We start from the raw sequence: 20,488 nt of genomic DNA on the forward strand, positions 1-20,488 counted from the left end.
AAGCTGCCCAGGGTCAGTATTCCTGAGTAACTGATGCACAAAAAAATGCATTACATTACCGTCATATTAGAATCAAACTCATAGAAATTAGCATAGAAATAAGTATAGTTTATGAAGCAGCTTCAGATGGAACCTGTAACTGGTATTAGCCAGTAACACTTTCAGTTATCGACTGTGATTGGCTGCAATTGCATATGCTGATCAGAGCCCCTCTACTACTTCCCTTGAACCCTTCCTCTACCCTCCTCTCCTCTTTAGAGCACAAAGGTAGCCACTGTATGTGTGTGTGTTTTGTGAATGTTTCCAGTAGAGGTATTTTCATATTTGCTCTTCTTTGTCTTTTTGCCGTCTCGTATTGGCAGCACAGAGACTTGAGTTGAGGACAGTGACTGTGGTTCAGAGCAGTGACCAGTGAACTGATCTTCATGGCCCAGTGGATCGCACACACACAAACACACACACTATTAAAAAAAAAAAAAAAAAAAAAAAACATCACTGGCAGCTCAGCGGAAGTTTGGGAGCAGTGTTATGTAAGGAGGCTTACAACTGAAGTGTGTGTGAAATTTGAGGAGACAGTGAAGAAACCTCCTCCTCCCTCCCTTCCGACCTGACCCCGTCTGATCCCTGAAAGCCAGGACTGCAAGGCTCTGTTTATTTGTAGAAGAAGGATTATAGCAGCACGCGCTCTCATCTATGCCTCAGTGTTCATCTAAACCTACTATTTGCTCTAGTGGCTGCAGGACTTTGAGAAAGTAATGCTTTGCAACAGGGCTTCACGATTCTGGGAAAAATGCGAATCGTGATTTTTTTTTTTGCTTAGAATTGAGATCATGATTCTTTGGCATGATTTTTTTTTCACAAAATGTTTATTGCACTGATGAACTTTAACAAAGCAACAGGAAGCAGTCTGAGGTGCATTACAAACAGTCTGAGGTGCATTGCATCCAAAATACTTCCACAGCGCCGAATGCGTCTTTGGTGGATGGTCTTCGCCATCCATTTAACTCTCTTTACCACTGACTTCTCTCTGCTTCTCTTTCCACACACTCAACTGCAGGCAGGCTTCCTGACAGAATCACGTGTTGAAAGATGCTTTACCATAGGTCGAGGGAGGAGTCGGTGGCAGTGCTGCCTTATGAGGCGCTTGAAATATTCCGGGAAGAAATGGGAGCATTTGTTTGTGATGCCACTTGTGAAATAAAATGCTTAAGAATTGTTGTGTTTCAAAGTGAGATCACGTGTATGTGTGAATCGAGATCTCGATTTTTTTTTAACGATTTATTGTGCAGCAATGAAATTTATATTGGCCCGAATACATATGCTGAGAACAGATAGCTCATGTTCTACATTATGTATAGCCTGTATAAAAACAGGCTGCAACTCAGCACCGTCACTAACATTTAATATTACTCTTTAGATAGGATAGTGTAGCAGGTATTTCTCTGAATTCTTCTCCATGTACTGCAGCTAAAGGTTTAATAACTTTATCAAATAGTTGATGCACAGCCTCCTCCTCTCTGTTACCACTGGGACTGACATGTCATGACAGTGTGGGCTTCATCTTTGGTGAAGTATTTCCACACACTTGATGAACCGCTGCTAGTTTGCTGCAATGACTGACTGGACTCCTCACCTGTCTCCTAGGAAACGTCCATGTTGTTATGCTTAAAGCTTCATGTCACAGCAGTGAAGTGGACAAACCGACTCGTCCAGGTCGTTAGCTGTTATAGACTGCGGCCTGAGCTGCAGGAGGAAATGGCCGAGCCAATACGCTGACTTACGCTGTGCAGATTCACCCTCACTGATTTCTTTCTTCTCAATGTGACTAATTGCTCGGAGAAAATAAATCTGGGCCCCTCATCAGCGAAAAAGGCAAATTCAGTGGCGTTTTTGCTGGTGAAGGTCCAGCAGCGTTTCTGTTGCACTTACCTCACCCTTTCATCATTTAAATGCGCTGCAGTGTTAATCAAAAGTACGATTGATTTCATTGATTCCTCTGTGCCGGAGCGCTGCAGTGTGAGCTGTGTTTTGGAGTGGTGCTCGGGTGCAGGAGGAGGAGGAGGAGGCTGGGGATCTTATTTCTGAGGATCTCGATGGTTTGTGGTCGGCTGAGTGCATTTGAGTAGCAGTGGTGGGATTCCCAGTAGAGAAGGAAAGGGCTTTTGTGAAAGAACCCTGTAGAAATACACGTTTCTCCTCTAAGTGGGAGGCTGCCGTGATGGACACTGTTTGAATTTAGAGGCCAGCCTCACACATGATGCAGAATCCAACCTGAATATGAACCCACTGAAGGAGGAGGAGACAAAAAGAGAATAAGGAGGAAAAAGGAGGACAATGAAAAAGAGGATGGAAGAAGTAAAAGGAGGAGGGCATTGAGACAAAGGAGGAGAAGCTGAAGAGGGAGGAGGAGGAGAGGAAGAGGAGGGCAGATTTTGTAAACTGTGTTTTAGCTTTGTACCATGGAAAGTTAGCTGCGGCTGTTTTTATTATATTTTATCTTTTACAACCTAATCTTTGTGGTTGGACTGCAGTGGTATCTTTATAGTCCTCTTGAACTGTTTATCATTGGCATCATTTATTATTTCCCTCCTCTTTGATTTTGATGCAAAACTAGTCTGCTCTGGGAATGGAGCCTGAGAGCTCCAAGATTAGACCAAATCAAACGAAACACAAAGTAGATAATCGAGCCTTCTGCTTGTTATTAATGAGAAAATCCTGCACCGCATCCACTCAGTCGATAAAAAAAAAAGATTATTTTAGTTCTTAGCTCTTAAAATTAATGTGTAATAAGACAGTTTTAAGCCACATAATTTAGCTGATAAATCCAATTAGTTTTAATTAGCGTGTTCAGCAAACAACCAAGGCCTCAGCGAAGAAGTTTGTGTTATTAAAATTTAGAGTCACCATAAATTCTTGCGCTTCCTGTAATTAAGATGCCTCCTCCTCAGCTAAGAGTTTCCAATTTGTTCCACTAAAGAGGGTAAATATTACACAAATTATATTTCCATCAGTTTTTCACAGCTACATTCTGTCAAATGGAAAATCTCTGAAATCTCTCCAAAACAATTAACTCTGTCTTATATTAATTACTTAATTTATTTTAAGTTTTCAAAGCTTTACAACTTCCCGCAGCATCCAGAGGCACTAACGTATGAAGCACAATCCATGATTTGGTCCAGTAGCATGTGGAATGTCTTACTACTTATGATTTTGTACTCAGATAAAGATGGTCTCTTTACAAGCTCAGAAAAAGACATCAGAGCTCATGGTCATCCAAAAACATATCCAAGAAATTAAGATGAAATTAAGACAATGGAAATACTTCAAGTACTACTGCACTTTACGCTCAAATATCCTTTCCACCGTTTTTTTTTTTTTTTTTTTTTTTTTAACAGATCAGCCTTGACTGATGCCAATATGTGCTGCAGATTTTTCTGAGCCAATATTTAGAGCTGAAACTGCTTTTCTCCCTCCATTTACCGGATAAAATGACATCACGACAACAAGTACCAATTTAACCGACAATATAAACATTTACTGAACTTTTAACACTCTCACGCAGACAAAATAAACAGGTCAAAAGAGGTAGAGTAAATCGGTCTGTAAGTCGTGCTGGAAAAAATCTATTGGCCGATGCTGATCAAACAAACAAACAAAAAACAGAAATATCAGTTGATATCTAGGCCAAACGCCCTGTGGTAACAGAGAGAAGCTGTACATGAACAAGTTATTAGACCTATAGCTGCGGTACATGGAGAAGGTTTGTGAGAAATAGCTACTACAGTATCAAGTATCAGTAACAACACACTGTGGAGTACTATTAAATGGTAGTGCTGGAGTTGCAGTCTGTTTTTTATACATACAGAGCGTTGTTGCTGTGCTTTTCAGAAGTTACACGCTGTCCACTTTTCTTTCTTTACATCACAGTCTACTTTAAAAACTTTAAAAACACTCTAGTGGTAGGGTTGGGTATCGATACTCATTTCCTAAATTGACTAGTTTCAACACTATTATGCTTCCTCATGGAAGTCATTTTGACATAACTAATGTTGTCATTGGTTCCACACATTTGTGATCTCCACAATATTTTACCACTAGTTTCACATCTTGCGTATGGTTTTGCTTTTGCGTCGTGCAGTTTGAATGTGTTATACTTCTCCTGTTTCCCTGTTCCCATCTTCGCTTCATGAAGATCTTGCCTTAATTACCTCCACTACGGTATAAAGAATGGGCACTTCTCACTCCGCTGATAGGTGCTTACTCAACGTTAGGCAACAAATCAGCCAGTTAATCCAGAGAGTGCCTCCTCTCTGTCTGCAGGCCGTCTCCACAAGAAAAAGCATCCGGCAGCATATCTGCCACTTGGCTCACGACCCAAAACACTCAGGGGATTGGACAGGAGGATTTTCTTCCCCCTTTACCTTTTTTTTGTTTTTTCTGCTTATTGCTCTATATTTTCTGTCTCCCACCTCCACGTCATCCTCTTTTCTTTTCACTTTTTAATTGGTGCTCTGCTCAATTCTAGCTTCTAGCTGCTAAGAATCAAGAGTCTTTATTGTCATTATGAGAATTAAAAGACACACATATAAATAACAGACACATTTGAATAAAAAAATATACAACACCCCAATAATAGTTAATAATACTCCCTCCTGACATGTGTTTTTCTGAGGCCTCATTAAGACCGGTTAGCGTTTGCTGAAATGAAATGAGAAAATATGTTCACTCTCAGTGTAATGTGTGAGCGAATTATAGCAGTGCAGATTTCACAGTGGTTACTTCAAGCTACACAACAGAGATACACCCTAGAAACCAGCTGACATAGAAACGGGTGCAAAAATCTAACATTTCAACAAAAATCACGTAGGGATTATATCCTTCAGAGGTTATTAAGAGATCTGTTGTTTGACTTCTAAGTTGGGGGAGAGAAATCGGTTCGAGTTGAGACCTCGCTCCGCTCTGCCACCTGGAAACTCACGGCTCGTTCATCCATCCACAGGAGAGACAGGCGAGGCCTTCAGCTGCTCGACTTGGAGCTCTCATTCTTCATGCCTTTCCTGCTCGACTGTGAGCTTCCTGGGCGTGCACTGTCCACCCCGCCTCAAAAACACTACAATCAGGACTTTTTCAATTTTTCTTTTCAGATTGACGTAAAAAAGACAAGATGGTTAGTTCAGTTAAATACGTATGTTTAAAGTCCCATTTTAAAGGCAAACACAGAGTCAGCTAACCCCATTTCCCTGGTCAGATGATTGCACAATTGACCCCAGTCCTGAAATGTCCTAAAGTTGGTCCCCTGTAGATTCCTAAAGTCTTTTCTTGTCTTCCTTGTCTTCTCCTAGAGTCGACTGGATTCAATAAATCTTCCTGTTAAAGTTAATGTAGTGGAGAGGGTAGCTCGTACCTTGTGTTCTCTACTCTAGAAATGTTCTGGTCATCCAACGCTGCCATAAACTCCCTAACCCTCTCGGGAAGATTCTTCTCTATGAAACGTTTCTCTCTTTTTAATATTCGGTGTTTGTTGTTGTTTGGATGCAGCCTTTACCTGGGTGGACTTGATTTATTCTGTGTTGAATCAAGTTGGTAGTATTGAATGCTGATCTTTCACTACCACCTCACCAAACGTCCACATAATTTACAAACTAAAGTCTGACTGACTTAATTTTCCGCATTGGTCCTTTTTTTCTTCTCCTTCTTCTTCAGTGTTTGGTAGCCAACCACTGTTTAAACAGATGTGAGGACGAAGACGTTTTGACGGTACAGGGTCATGGTTTTGGTTTATGGCAGGTCTAAGATAAATAACAACATAGATCAGGTTTGGCCAACACCTGATACCTGGATCGACCCTGATACTGATCAGGACGTCTCTACTTGTATGTTTGTCACATGAGACTGTCTGTCGAGCTGTTTGAATGGAGGCTAAAGAGGAATCTCCGTGGAACGTCTTGTCACAACCAATCACTCTGCCTCCTTCTCTCTCACGCTCTCATCCTCTGTTCTCTCTTCTCTGGGTCAGGGAGCAGGTAATGCGTTTGTGTTTGAATGCGTCTTCATGTTCACCAGCAACACACCAGCTCTATGAACACATTTTTGTTTTTGGACGGCGGCCAACCCGGCATGTGGTGGCCCTGCTTCCTCCTGGTTTTTGTTGGTGCCTTGGCCTGGTTCCATGGGCCGGCTGCAGCCTCGGCCTCAGTGGGCATCGAGCAGGACCAGACCAGATCAGATTAGGACACAGTCTGCAAACAAAAAAAAAAAAAAAAAAAAAAGGAAAGAGGGCTGGATAGAAACTGTAGAGAAAATCACAAGTCTCTGAATATCTCTCTAGATACTCTCTGGCTTAGATTGGGGGAAAACAACTTCACCATCTTATAAATTCCCCCATGAAACGATGAAAGGTGTAAGAGCAGAGGAGCGGTGACTCAGGCGGAATTCTAATATATGTTTTCACCCCCTCCTCCTTCCTTCTTTTTTCCCTTCATCTTATCCGTCAGTTTCTGTGATCCCACATTAATACATCAGAGCCGAGTCAATCCGCCGAAGGACCTGGGGATTAATGCGGGTGATTGGCAGCCAGCTATGACAATGACACAATGGTTTCAAGAGCTCACACTGTCCGAATGTAGACTCCAAAAACCCCACACACAAAATATTAGTGACCTTTACATAAACATGATCATGAAATGTGATCATGTCCTTTATCATTGTGACTGAACTGGAACTGCAGCTGTTAGTTTTTTTTTTTATCATTATTTCTTTTCTACTTAGTTGCTTCCACCCACTGAAGCCCTGCTCTCAGTGGAGCAGTTTTACCTGCAGACTTCTAGTATTGTGTCATAATTGCAGAAGTCGCCTGTGATGTTAATCCCTTTCATATCGACCATGTCATGTAATTTGTAAAGTCAGAATCAGATGCCGTGTAATAATCGGCATCTCTGTAATATGGGGTTGTATTTTTGCTTTTCCTTTGCTTTGTTTGCTTCCTGTTTTTCTGTCTCTTTTCACTGAAGAACGACGAAGGCCGCGTTCTAAATCAAAGCCGGCATAGATGTTGGGTGCAAAGCATGCCGACCTTTTTTCACACAACAAAATCAAGCTCAAAACCATCTGAAGAACGGAACTGTGAGGGATGTTTAGGTGGATGACGTGCGTAGCAGTATGTTTTGACGTGTTGGATTTCATTTTATTGAAACATTAACATGCTCTTCACATCAGTAAAGGTGGAGCTGATTTAAATAGTGACAGGTAGTTTGTAAAGTTGTCAGAAAAAGTAGAGGTGTAAAAGGTATGATATTAACTCTGACATGTTGAGGAGTGGAAGCAGAGAGTAGCAGAGATGTCAGACCCAAGGATAAAGTCAGTAGATTGGAGTAAAACGCAGAGTTTCCTCTACCTATCTGATGAAACCCAGACGTCCTCAGGTAAAACTAATCCTTTGCAAATGGTGATATTGTTGAATTCGAGGTCTCCCAGGCTCTGACCACCAACAAAGCAGTCACACTGTACGTAAGTCCTGGAGCACCTGACTCGTTGTTCTGAGGTTGGAAAACTGGCATCAGTTGAGATGTTCCAGCTTAAACGTCACGCCACTGTTTCATTTTTACAAGCGTTAATCTTATTAGGTCTCTGTTTAATTGGTTTCATAACTGAATTTGGGTGTTTTCTGGCATCGTAGCTTCAGGATGAACTGCAGTGAATTAATGCCATCAACGCTTCCAAATGCGTGCACATGTTGTTGCAGCCCTACTTGAAAATCTGTTCTATATATATATATACATTGCACTATATCTTCATGAAGGTTCTGGTGTTCACCTTTGGTTTTGGTGTGTTTTCATTTTGTAGTACATTTAAACTGCATTGTGTAGTTATTTGACATTTTTAGATTTAATGTATTTTAACGTCATCCTCCAGAAAGATCCAACACCAGCTGAACCGTCCTGAAGGTACTAGTGCCTAATGTTTTGGCAAGTGACTCTATATAAATTTGAAGACACTTGCTTCAGTTGGTGGATCTCTTCCCTTTATTTTGGTGCTTTTAGGAGCATTGCTCCTTTCTAAAAGAGCAGCATTAGTCAGTCATTTTTTGAGCGCGTGTGGGAATGAGGAGCATCCAAAGAGACGGCCCTCCCCACACACAAAGTCTTTCACAGCAAACAACAGTTGCAGCTGATACTGCAAGACTACAGAGTTAATTAACAAGAGTGGAAATAAGAATCCTAATGAAATGCCTGAGCCGGCCTGTGACAGGGTTGAGAAGGACCTGATGAATGAACTTTTTTTAAGAGGATACAGGAAGTGGAGGGAGGGGAGAGACGCAGGGGCTGCACTTCAGGGAGCTGATTTTGACTTTTCGGTGGTTGACTTCTTTCACCAAGAATAAAAACGGCCTTTTTTTCCCCCACATGAGATGTGCTTTCATGTGTTTTGTCAGTGTAACACCGTCTTGTCATTCCGTGATGCTGCCCAGGACGGCTTGGCTTGGCTTGGTTTGGTTTAGTAGATCTTTACTGATGCTGTCCAAATTCCCCTGATCACATCTGGTGTCATTATCCTCTCTTTCTCTGCATCGTATCCTCTCCCACACATTCTATCCACCTTTGAGCCATTTCTACTTTTCATTCTCTTTTATTAATTAATTTCCTTTTACATTATTAATGTGTTCATTGAAATTTTATTTCTTTATATATTTATTCTGAGAATGTTTTAGAACGAAATAGAGTTTTATTCAAATATATCTGACCTCCAGTTAACTGTTCACTTTCTTTCTCTGTGGATATATTCACACGGGACTAGTTTTACCTGGGGGTGTCATGTGATTTAGAAATTACACCTCTACTTCCATTTTCCACAATTCCTTTGTCTGATGGTTTTGAGTTTCTTTTCTGTGAATGGGTCAGTGACATATCCAGACTTTGATTTATAAAACATCCTTTAGAATTCTTCAATGAAACAAAGCAAAACTCTCAAAAAGAAAAAGAAAGCCACAAATCACAGAGATGCTGATTCACACTGGCTTCATTTTATCACAGGACCTCTGGGTTAGGAGAAATATGGTAGGCATTTTGCATTCAAATTTTTACTTTACAAACTACAGCCAAAGCAAGCAGCACCCTGACCTCTGTGTCGAAATTTTAAATAGCAATAATTCAACAGAGTTAAGAGGATCGTTTCTGGTTTTTCTTTTCTTATTCATTTATTATCCAGTGTGTGTGAGTCAGGTGTCAGGAGGTGAATGTGCTCGGACAGAGTGCTTGGTGCTGAAACACGTGCGGGACTCGTTTTTTCCAGGCGGGAAATTGATTTGCTTTCTGATTTATTGATAAGTGAATCGATAAAGAATTAGAATAAGCTGCAGAATTGACAACGACGTTAATTTTGATAAAATCAAATCAATAGCCGTAGTTGTTGGTTTGTTTTTACGACTGAAATAATGGAGAGTGCAGATGTGAAGGGCTTTCCAGTGTTTCTTTGGTTCTGCACATGTAGTACTACAAAAATGTACATTAATACTGCGCTTGACGAGGGTGTAAGCAAACTTAAAAAGGCATAAAATACCTAGAGTACCATAAAAATGGTACTGCCTTAAGGAATATTCGTTAATCTGTGCTAGATTAATTTGCATCTCTCTGTGCAGTGAAACCCTCGTCCTGTCGCTGAAGCACACACTGAAGAGCCATCTTTTGATGTATGTTCCTCTCAAATGCAGTTTATCCGCCTAAGCCCAGTGGCCTAACTCCTGCTACCGCTGCATGAGCACATCAAAGTCTATCTCACATTCTGACGGGCTTCTCTGCGCTGGGAGGGGGTTTACGGGAAAAGCCTGTCAGCTGTGCTGCAGTGCCTTCTGCGTTTGTGTATTTATGGACCGTCGTGAGCATTGCAGGTGCTGGCATGTCCAGGCTTCTTCCTAATCCTCATGGGAGCGTAAATAAGCTGCCTCCTTACATAATCGCGCTGACAGGGAGGTGGAGGTGACGACATGGATGCAGAGTGGACCACTGGGAAGAAAAGAGGAGGTAGAAGTTGGAGGACAGTGCCGATGTATAGGTATAACTTGTTGAATTTAGTTTTTTTTTCCCTGGCTTCTTTTGCTGATTGAAAACATTTAATTATCTGTTTTCACAGTCAAACGTCACCAGACTGCTCTGACTACTTCTTTTTTTCTCCCAGTTTCTCATTTTCCTTCCTTCCTCGTGTCTGAACGGTGAAGCCGGGGTATGTCACACGTATAATTGAATTTGCGGCAGTGCTGAATCCACTCAAAAGTGATCACGCACACGTCTCACTTGTTGCGTTTAATGGTAGCTGCTCTCATATCCCAAGCTTTGGCCCCACTCACTATAATCAATATAATCGGTGTCAGCGCATTTGAAGCAGGGCTGTTGGTTGTTTGAAAATAAAGTCCAGCATCATTTGGGACTCGGAGCACAATCAAAAAGCCGCTGATTTTAATGGATATCTGTCTACCGTCGTATCGGAACCAAGAACAGCTTGTGTTCCTTGTGTGTGTGTGTGAGGACATGGCACATATTTTTGAACAATCTCTGAAGTGTTTCTAACTCACTGAAAGCACTTAATGATCTCCACCCTGATGCAGATTTTTCTGCTCTGACTAAAACAAATCTCTGTTAAGGATGTGGTTTTTAATGTGACCCGTTACTCATTGTGTGTTCACGCTACCAAAGGAATGAGGTCACTTTAAATGGTCTATTAATGACTGAATCACTCAGATAACCTCAGGTTTGAATAAGGCTTTTGTCTCAGTCAGCTGATCATAAAACCTAAACATAGTGGCATTGCATAGTAACATACTGTATATATTTTCATGGGTGCCACAAGAATCAACTCATTTATTATTATTTTTTTTTTGGCTGTATCCTACAGAGAGGGCGGCACAGTGGCTCTGTGATGCCTCCCAGCGAGAAGGTCTGGGTTTGAGACTCCAGCAACCTCCACGACCCTATGGAGGATAAGCGGTAGTAGGAAATGAGATGAGATCCTACAGAGAAATCCAGGCTGTTAATCTTTTCAAACTATTTCCTTAACTTTACCAAACTGCGAAGGGTGACACAAACAAAAGGGGTGAAAAAAGAAATTCATAGCAGCCCAGTAGCTTGCCTTGTTTCTGATAAACAAAGAAGATGACGAAGATGAAGATGACCGGAACATTGCTGGAGTAGAGAACACGAGGTACGAACTACCTTCTCCACACTACATTGGACAGAATCCGGTCGACTCCAGGAGAATACAAGGAGGACAAAAAATACTTAAGGAATCTACAGGGTCCAAGTTTAGGACATATAAGTTCAGATCGGGACGAAAAGATCTGTATTGAATCGTGAGGCAAAAAACCTCGATGGTGACATCCCTAGCTTCCCGTCCATGGGAGAAACTGTGCCTAATCCCCATGTTCAAACCACTCTTTGTTAGGTTGTCCTCACAGTAGGTGATCTGTAGCATGTCCTGTTCTCAGCATGTTAGATCCCAAAGTCCATTCTGTTCGCCTAGAGTGATCACTCTGTTGTGTACGTTGTCTCCTGGCTCGCTTGAAAAGAAATCACTTTTCGCTCTGTTTCTGGCATTAAACCCACAATCTCTCGTCTCAGGTTGTCCCGTTCTCTCCGCTTGTTTGTATTCAGCTTTCTAATCTGTCTTTCTTTAGTATTCTGCTCGCCTGGGGAGAGCTACAGCCTCATAGTTTTCTCTTTTAATGTTTGCTGTGTCTCTGCTATGTTCACTTCATAAACTGCACACTCATGAATTTTCATGAACACCTCCAGAGCCTGCGTTCTCTGTGTCTACATCCCTAATGTGCCGAGCTGCCTTTGGGTTGGATGTTCGCCGTTTTTTACTCCAATTTTCATCACTTTGCCAAGATTTCTTTTTTTTTTATTAGAGTCAAAAGCTCCCTGACGGCAGTTGACGGATGGCTGATTGAAGCTTCACTGTCAGCAGCTGAATCGATGTGTGAGGCTGTGAGCCTCTACACCAGTGAGCAAAAGACAGAACGGAAGAACACGTCTTAGAAAGTCAAAGACGTCTGAAACCTGTCAATTATGTTCTGTTTAACAATTCAAAGACCACAGCGCTCCCTTGTCTAGGGTGTCAGGGCGGTGAGATGGGTCGATTGGGCCAGTCTGTCAGTTATGACACTCTGCTGTCCAGAGCAAGATGTCAGTATCTGCTCACGTGATCGTCATGAATTTCAGTCGAGATGTTCACGTTCCTCAGAGGATGATTTCAAGGAAAGTTTAGGCCTTTCACCTTTTGATAAATTCGTGTCACATTATTCTTTAAACGTACATGTTTGTTCAAGACTGAGTTTCTTAGATGGAAAAAATATATTTATAGTGGTCATATTTTTCAGTTTCTGTAGAGGATGATCTCTAGTAACCTTCAGTTCCTTTAACTTTCTCTTAACATGCTTCAGATTTTTCTCGTGAAATACATGTTTATGTTTCTCAGAGAAAAGAAATACAATATAGTAGTCCATTGCAGTTCATGAATATTTCAAGTACCTGTCAGTTCTTTCACCCTAAAAATGTGTTTGTGACTTAGTTCCTTAATAACAAAAATATATGTAGTGGCCGTATTTTTCAGTTCCAGTTCCTGTTCTTGAGAGGATCGTTTAAAAAAACTTTCAGCTCTCTGTGTCGGGTTTTTCTCTTGACAACTTTCTTTTTTCCCGCCTGTTTTTTACAGCTAGGTTTCTCAGATATTCTCAAATATTTTCCGGTTCCTTATTTTACAACTGCATCTCGCTGCACCGCTGAAGACTTGGGGTTGTCTTTTCACATTCAAAAACATGAGTACATTTTACAGACTTTGATCCAGAAGAGGTCCTTGGACACATTCATGCACCCCTCACTCTCACTTATCTTCCCTCTTTCCTAAGGCCCCCACGGACATGTCCATGGACACATTATTGATGTCCATTTAGTGTCAATATCTTTAAAGTTTCCTGCAGTCTGACGTTTTATTATGCCTGCTGTAGTGCCCCTCATTCTTCTCCTCTCAGTCTGCCACCGATGAGAGTAAGGGTGAGATTATTTCGACATTGTGCCCTTATCTGTGTAGGAATGCAATGATTTATTGAGTTTTTTTGTGTGCGCACTCTTAATGCTGGTACTTGGAGCAGTGAGCATGGATTGACTTTCTCAGAATGGCAGTCTAATCTAATAACTAAGAGAATGTGACCGACCAGTTGAAAATAGCAGCCTGAGTCGGGGTAAAGCAGCTTAGTGCAGTTTCCTCTTCTGTTGTTCCTGGCTGCCATGCATGTGTGCAATGCTGTGGACTTGTGCGTGTCGTAGAACTAGAGGAATAAGTGATTGATGCACTATGAAGTGGGGAAGGACCTGCAAATCACCTTTTACTGCAGCAATATACACACAAAGATGCAGATAGACGGCCTGCGATATAGGGCAGCCTATCTTTTTGATGCTGCAGTAAATTCTCCGCGGTTACCCTGACATGGAGCGCAGCAAATCCTTTTTCTCCTTTTTCCCTCGCAAGCCTTTTACCACATCGGTTATTGGGGGAATGGGTTATTGTATCGAGAGAGTCGGGCTCCCCTGGCCGCTGAAACACCTCTTACCTGTGAGGTCGGCTGGAGTGCAGAGGGTGAAGGTCAGGAGTTGTTGTGCTTATAGCGGTGAACTGCTGGACTAAAGGTCATACATGTTTACCTCTAACACAGGAGCCGAGTCTTTTCGCTTGCTGCTGCCTCGTCCCGTTAAGACACTTTAACACGCTCCAGCTGTGTTTAACACAGGCCAGATGAACCCTAACAGGCTTTAAAACGGTCGCACAAAACCTGTTTTTTTGTTGTTGTTTTTTTTAAGTGAAAGGGACCACTCAGACCTGGGCAAATAAAGTACCCGTCAGCACAACATCATCTCTAGCTACCACTGGATCAGAACCAAGAACGGCTGTTAGTTGTGTATGCATCACGATTTGGGGAGACGACACATATTTTAGAACAAGCTATAAAATCTATGAAATCAAACTGCTGTGCTTCTAAGTGGAGAAAAAAAATGAATCACGCACAGTGTACTCATTTAATGAATTAATTTGTTAATTCTTCCTTCGTTTTTTTTTCCCTTGTGTAGTAGGTTGACAGTTACAAGGACAGAATATTTAAAAAGGCTTTGCTTTTCAGGTGATTATCTGTAACAGTGGTTAAATGAACGAATTAAAGTCCTCCTACACATATCAGTCCTGTTGAGTAGACTGTCTTTAATGTGACCCAGGACTCATTGTGTTTGGAATGAGGTTAGATGTGTCCCAGACCACCGCCACATACGGACTGGGGCCAGATCTGTGTGCACACCTAAGCTGGTCACTTGTGATCAGACTGCTAAGACAGATGTTATTGCCAGGTCTGAATGGGGTCAAAGAAATAAAGAAAGGATAAGGAATGAAGAGAGAAATAAAAACCTTTTCAGGAATTTAATATGGGCTAATCAGCAATCTTTTGGAGATACCTGGAACTGAGACATCACCCCGAGGCGAATATGAGAAGGCAGGGCATTGAAGGGATGGAGTAAGGAATGATTAAAACGTTTTTAGACGCAACTTTTATTAAATTATGAGGCTAATATTGTGTTATCACCGGGAAAATTGCAAGAGACTATTGAGCAGCAGAGGAAAACAACTTGTTTCTTATCGTGTGGCAATAAGATATTTTACAACACAGACATAGCAGACATAGTCAGGAAAAAAAGATGCCTGATAAAATACGGAAATACGGAAACAAATGTGGTTTTGGATTATGTCTGTTTTAAGCAAAAAAAAAGTCCTTACCGGAAAATAGCTAAAGACAGAGAAACCTAAGGTGGAGGTAGAATATTTCTAAAAGACAAATTCAAGAGACTCTTGTAATGATGTGTTATCTTAAAATCTGTTCCGTACAAAGAAGCATTTAAAAAAGAAATGAGCCTTCTTACTCTTACCGAAGCTGAAAGAAATTACTGACAACATGTCCGTAAAGCCATGAATTAATAATAGCAGCTGCAGCAGATCCTATTATCACTGCTTCACTTAAAAGACCAAATTTAGAATACGTCTTATAGAAAATGTCAATAATGACTTGTGCATGCATCTTTTTAAGATGAACCCATATATCTAGAGCCCCCGATGCTACAGCTTCTCCATATGTAATCACATTTTAACACGGTTATCCACACTATAGCGGCATGATACGTATGCAATGACAAAGTGGATCTCCAATGAAGACGTTAGCTGTCCACCCTTCTGAGGGTGTCCTGTGGTGTCTGAACGTTGTTAGTGGGGCCTTAGGGTCCTATGAACCTCTGTGGATCATCTCACAGATACTTGATCAGTTTAGGATCTAATGAATTTAGAGGCCAGGTCAACACCTTCCTAAACCGTTTGTGTGTCTGTGTCAGGCTGCGTCCTGCTGGGGGTGGCTGCTGCCATTAAGGAGTGTCATTTTTATGGGGTGGGGGTGTCTGGTCTGGTCTAGGTGGGTGCTACATGTCTAAGTAACATCCACATGAATGAATATCAGGTCCAAAAGTTTCCCAGCAGAACTGAATTGTGTCAAGCCGGTCAATGTTATTCACTCTGGTCATAATGTTGTGGCCAATTGGTGTAAATCCACACATATTTCCAACATCTAGAATGAAGAAACTCTAAAAATGCTTCTCCCAACACTACTGCCCCCTGCTGGTATGGAGGTTATTTCCACTCACACATGTACCAGCTGGTGGTCGGTAGTTGGCAGTGTTCAAGTGCAGCTCTTTGCAGTGGTTCTTTTTGACGCTAGTTTAATTTGCCTGGGTCTTCACAACTGTGGTGCATCTCTCCTTCTATGAATACCCTTCAAAATACTTAAAAACCTGGGTTATAAAGGAATAAAGAAGGCGTGCCCTCATGAATGGGACTCCCCCTGTTACTTCTATGCCTTCCTCTGTCTCTCTCGATCTCCCCACTCTTTCTCACCCTCTTCCTGTTATTTCAGTGAGGGTGGCTAAAGTGCAGGAATCATCAGAACAGCCCATGTGCAGCTGACTTCTATTCAGAGCCACAATGGCTGACGCTGTGTGCAGCTGAGGCCCATTCAAAGCCTGAATACCTCCTCCACGTACAGTTGACTTCTTCTGAGACTCCCAGTTCCGCCACTCGAGCCGTCTGCCGTTCAAAGCCTCTCACTCATCCCTCTGTCTGCCTTCCTTCACCTCCTCTGACAGATGACTTCTTAATATTTCCTCCTTTGCAGCATTGTTAAAGTCGTGCACGAAGATTGCACCTCTTAATACCTATTCTAGACGCTGTGAATGAGCCGCCTGCTGCAAATACCAAAAGTGGTTTTGGTTTGTGCACGTTAATAGAAAGCTGATAACAAATGAGATGCACAGTTAAATGCATTCACAAATTAATTTCAAAAGACAAGAGGCGGTCCAGCAAGAAATGAAATAGCCAAGGTCAAGCAGTGGATGTTTCCAACATTGCTGGTTGTGGAGGTGGACGTAGATCCAGGTGGGTGGTCAGATTGCACAGCACACTTGGCAGAAAGCAGAGTCACTTTCATTATGAAATCGAAAACAAACACTGGTTGTGGACGGGTCTGGATTGCAGCCAAAACGCTGGTGTGCTGCTCTCTGTGCTGTACATGAATGTACATGAATGGAGGACAGAAGCTGCTAACATGCTACTGGGTCTGCACCTTCCTGCATTCTGATTGCAGAGTCTTTATTTAGCTTCTAAATTAGCTCTCCATTGGTCCACTTACCATGTTGTCAAGTTGCATTCCTTCCTTTTCTGCCTCTGTTTCCTTCCTGTTTTTAACTTTTCCGTATATTATTTTTTCACATCACTTCTCCTGTCTGTCCGCTGTCCTCCGTGTCTTTGTCCCGGCTCCTCTAGGGCGCTGTGTTCGTCAGCGTACGAAGCGCAGCCTCCAGCAACTCCTGACATTTGCTGTGCTCTAAAGAGGGGAGGCTGTAGCGTGCAGGCCGATAACGCAAACGTGGACTGGGCTGCATCACTAATGACAGCTCCTCCCAACCTCATGTAGCTCCTCACAATAAGTTTAGGTTTGAAACACTTTCCTGCTGGAGTTTCACTTGAACTTCAGATAGACTTTTCATTTGGCTCTTAAGTGCTGACTTCCTGAAATTGACAGAAATCTTTGTTTGTGCTCTGGTGTTATCTTTCAGTTGGAGAGGGTAAATTTCCCCACAGAGAGGCTGTTTGCCTTCAAAGGTTACAGGAAAAGGTAGAATAGGAAATGGTTTATTTTCTAAACTTTCTTTCCAGACAGTGTGGAGAGAGTAGCACCGATCAGCCACAACATTAACACCACCAACACGGTGAAGTCAATAACAACTCCCTTGAAACCATATCATCAGTGTTATGCACCACCATGCAGTCATAATGTTATGGCTGCTCTGGTGTATAGTCTTTGGGTTTAACGAATCGATCCCTCATCATCGGCGGACCAGCGAATGAACCGGACTAACAGATCTGGAAAGTGAACGTGGAATTTACCACCTCTCTCTCTCTGTCTCTCTCTCTCTCTTTTCTAATTGCGCTCTGTAAAATAAATGCCTTTAATGAGATGATGATGGATTCTTGGTGTGTACGTGCGGCTCTGGTTTTAAGTTGTCGAGGCCAAAACTCTTGTGGCATTACTAATGTTATTGTCTTTTTGGGGCTTATTTTCTGCGTCACGTTCATTCTCAATGGTTAAAACCTGTTAAAGACTTGGTCTCAGGTCAAAGGTTATTCATTTATTTTAATTAATAGTATTAATGTATTAATTAGATTAGGGTTAAGGGCTAGGGAATGTGTTAAATCGACGGCGAAGATAGAAAGTTTGTGTGTGTGTGTGAGAGCGGGCTGCACACAAAGTGACAGTTTAGCCACCACCACTGTTCACAGTGTTTATTCCTGTCTGATCCACGTTTACAACACTAGTGTGCGTGGAAATCGTGCGAAAGTGTGTGTTTGTGTGTGTGTGTGTGTCCTGCCTGTATTGGCCGCTGCGCTGTTCTCCCTCACCCCTCTGACGCTAAGCAGCTTTAGCTTGATCACCATCTGTTCATCCAGTCTGTGTTTGTGCACACTCACCCACACAGACCTCAGCCAGTCGTTACGCTGCTTCTCTGCTGTCTGTCTCACTTAGGTGAGAACGCGAGGTTTTTCTCACGTTGAGCAGTGATGCTGCGCATCTTGCCGCAGCCTCTCTCTCTCCGCTAGCTAAAAGCTGCTGCTCCTCCTGTGAACCAGGCCAACTGCTGCGTTTCCCGGAGTATGAAAAGTTGAAACAGCAGCGTGCCCCGTGAAACTAACACCAGGGTTGGTGTGTGTGTTATTTCGGGTCAGCTTGACTTGCTCACAGTCTTCGGAGATGGAGTTATAGGGACCGTAACCACGGTAACAGGCATCCACTTTTTATCTAGAAACAGAGAGGATGCACGGCAAATAAAAAAATATTGGATTCCTTTTCAAATAACTTTCAAATAAAGATTGATTTGCAGTCTCCCCTGCTCTAATGAGTGTGCTGATTCACGTTTAAGGCCGAGACACACCAAGCCAGAGGCTCTGATTGTCTGTTGATCGGCCGAGTTGTGATGGCAAGTGACAGAAATATTAGGTTTTAAGGACACAGAAAGCTCTACTCTTTTGTTTTGTTGTTGTTTGTTTTATTATCTTTGTCTGAGCGTTCAAATCCATAAATTCTGTCTGCAACAACATACAGCCCACGGGCCACAAAGTCCATCAGAGAGACCAATCTGGCCTGTAGGATGAGTTCAAAAATTACATAAAAAATTACATAAAAGCAACTGCCATTCTTAATTTGTCCTACATATGTTGTACATGTGTTGAGTTGTACATAACAAGACGCTTTGACCCAGAACTAAACAGTAGTTGGCAGCAATGTGCAATGTTTAAAATTTTTTTAAAGAAATTTCAGGTCGTTCATAAAATGTTGGTTCTTTAAATGGAATCATTTTCATTTTTTAATATACTTGTACTTCTTTGCACTGAAACAAATGGAAACATTTATAGTTCTTTACGGGTTATTATGCTATTATTATGGTCTGGCCCACTTGACCTCTAGCTGGGCTCTAAGTGGCCCTCAATCTAAAATGAGTTTGACCCTTGAACCCTTGATCTAGAATGAATAATCTGAAGTGTTCAGCATGATTCATTACATCCCAACTCTGCTCTTTCTAATGTAGCCTTCTAGCTCATAGTAGCTTTTCCTGTTTCTCCCTTTGCGTGACTAATACGGATGACTGCCACCTGCTGGTATGGTGCAGTGCCTCCTTTCATGTAGTTGCAGTGTTGTTGGCTGTTATTTTTGTTTATGGAGTTGTATCGTTTTAGTCCAGATTTATTTTTTTTGTGTCTGTACCTTCAAAGACACATCCAACCTCGATTATTAAGACTCTTAATGAGAGTTGAACAGGGGACTTAAAAAAGTGCTTTTCCACTGATTTCCCCCAGTGCATTCTGGGATAGGTTCCAGAAATAAGCATGTATAGAAAGGATGGGACGGAATGAGAATAGATGGGATTATGTGTTTCTCTGCCAACTTGTTAACCTGATTGCCCTTATACAAGCTTCATCCTGCTGTTAAACCTCATCCACCTTACACCTTTCTCTCTCACACACGTAAACAGTAACGGTGTAAACAGTCTATATATATATATAATTCAACATATATTATGACAGAGTGTGTACATGTCTGTTTAAGCCCATTACCTCATTGTTGTGAGTGCAGTTACAGCCAGGAGCTTTATTTATTTGGCGTCTTCCTGCTGCTGTAACCATGACCTGCTGACTTGTTAAGTCCAAGCCGTGGCCCCTGAGCTGAGGCCTACAGCTCACGGGCTGTTTATCCCATCCACTGAATGGGATGATGCACTTACTCTGCAGGAAGTGATGATTCATTGTGTGAACCGTCCAAAGTGCAGCCCTGGCTTCTCTGTATGTGCTGAGGCACCTCAATGCAATACAATTCCTCTTGGGTTGACATTTTAACATTACTCTCAAGCAATGTGTAATAAAAGGGTGAGCTGTTAGAGGGAAAGGTAGTAGAATATTAACATTTAGCATTTGCAACATTCGTGCTTTTTGCCTTGATTTGAGAGCAAACTGCAGAAAAAGGATGGGAAGCAAAGGGCAAAGGTCATAATCTTTCTTATATATATATAGTAACTGGTTATTTGGCTACAGGCATGAGGCGTGTTTTAATCAATGCAGACTAACGCAACTGGATGGTCCTCCAACCAATCCGAGTAACTGCATGTAACTGTATGTAACTGCATGTAACTGTATGTTACTTGTGCAGCAAAAAGCCGACAGACCAAATGATGGACTGGCTGGTAAACACAAATGAAGCATTTTGCTTCAGAATAGGCAAATATTTCCCTTTGGACTTACTGGAGACTCCCACAACAATAAAAGAGGTAGTGCATGTTAGACTTCTATTCATCAGGTGCTGAATAAGTAA

The 20,488-nt window shown here is 42.0% G+C and overlaps 1 protein-coding gene across 14 annotated transcripts in view; it reads left to right on the forward strand.

The window, feature by feature from the left end:
- The window catches only part of caska (calcium/calmodulin-dependent serine protein kinase a), a 122,887-nt gene that overhangs the window by 23,602 nt on the left and 78,797 nt on the right, over positions 1 to 20,488 (forward strand). The window lies entirely within an intron of this gene.

Source organism: Mugil cephalus, chromosome 12 (genome assembly GCF_022458985.1).
Source record: "Mugil cephalus isolate CIBA_MC_2020 chromosome 12, CIBA_Mcephalus_1.1, whole genome shotgun sequence".
Classification (NCBI taxonomy): Eukaryota; Metazoa; Chordata; class Actinopteri; order Mugiliformes; family Mugilidae; genus Mugil; species Mugil cephalus.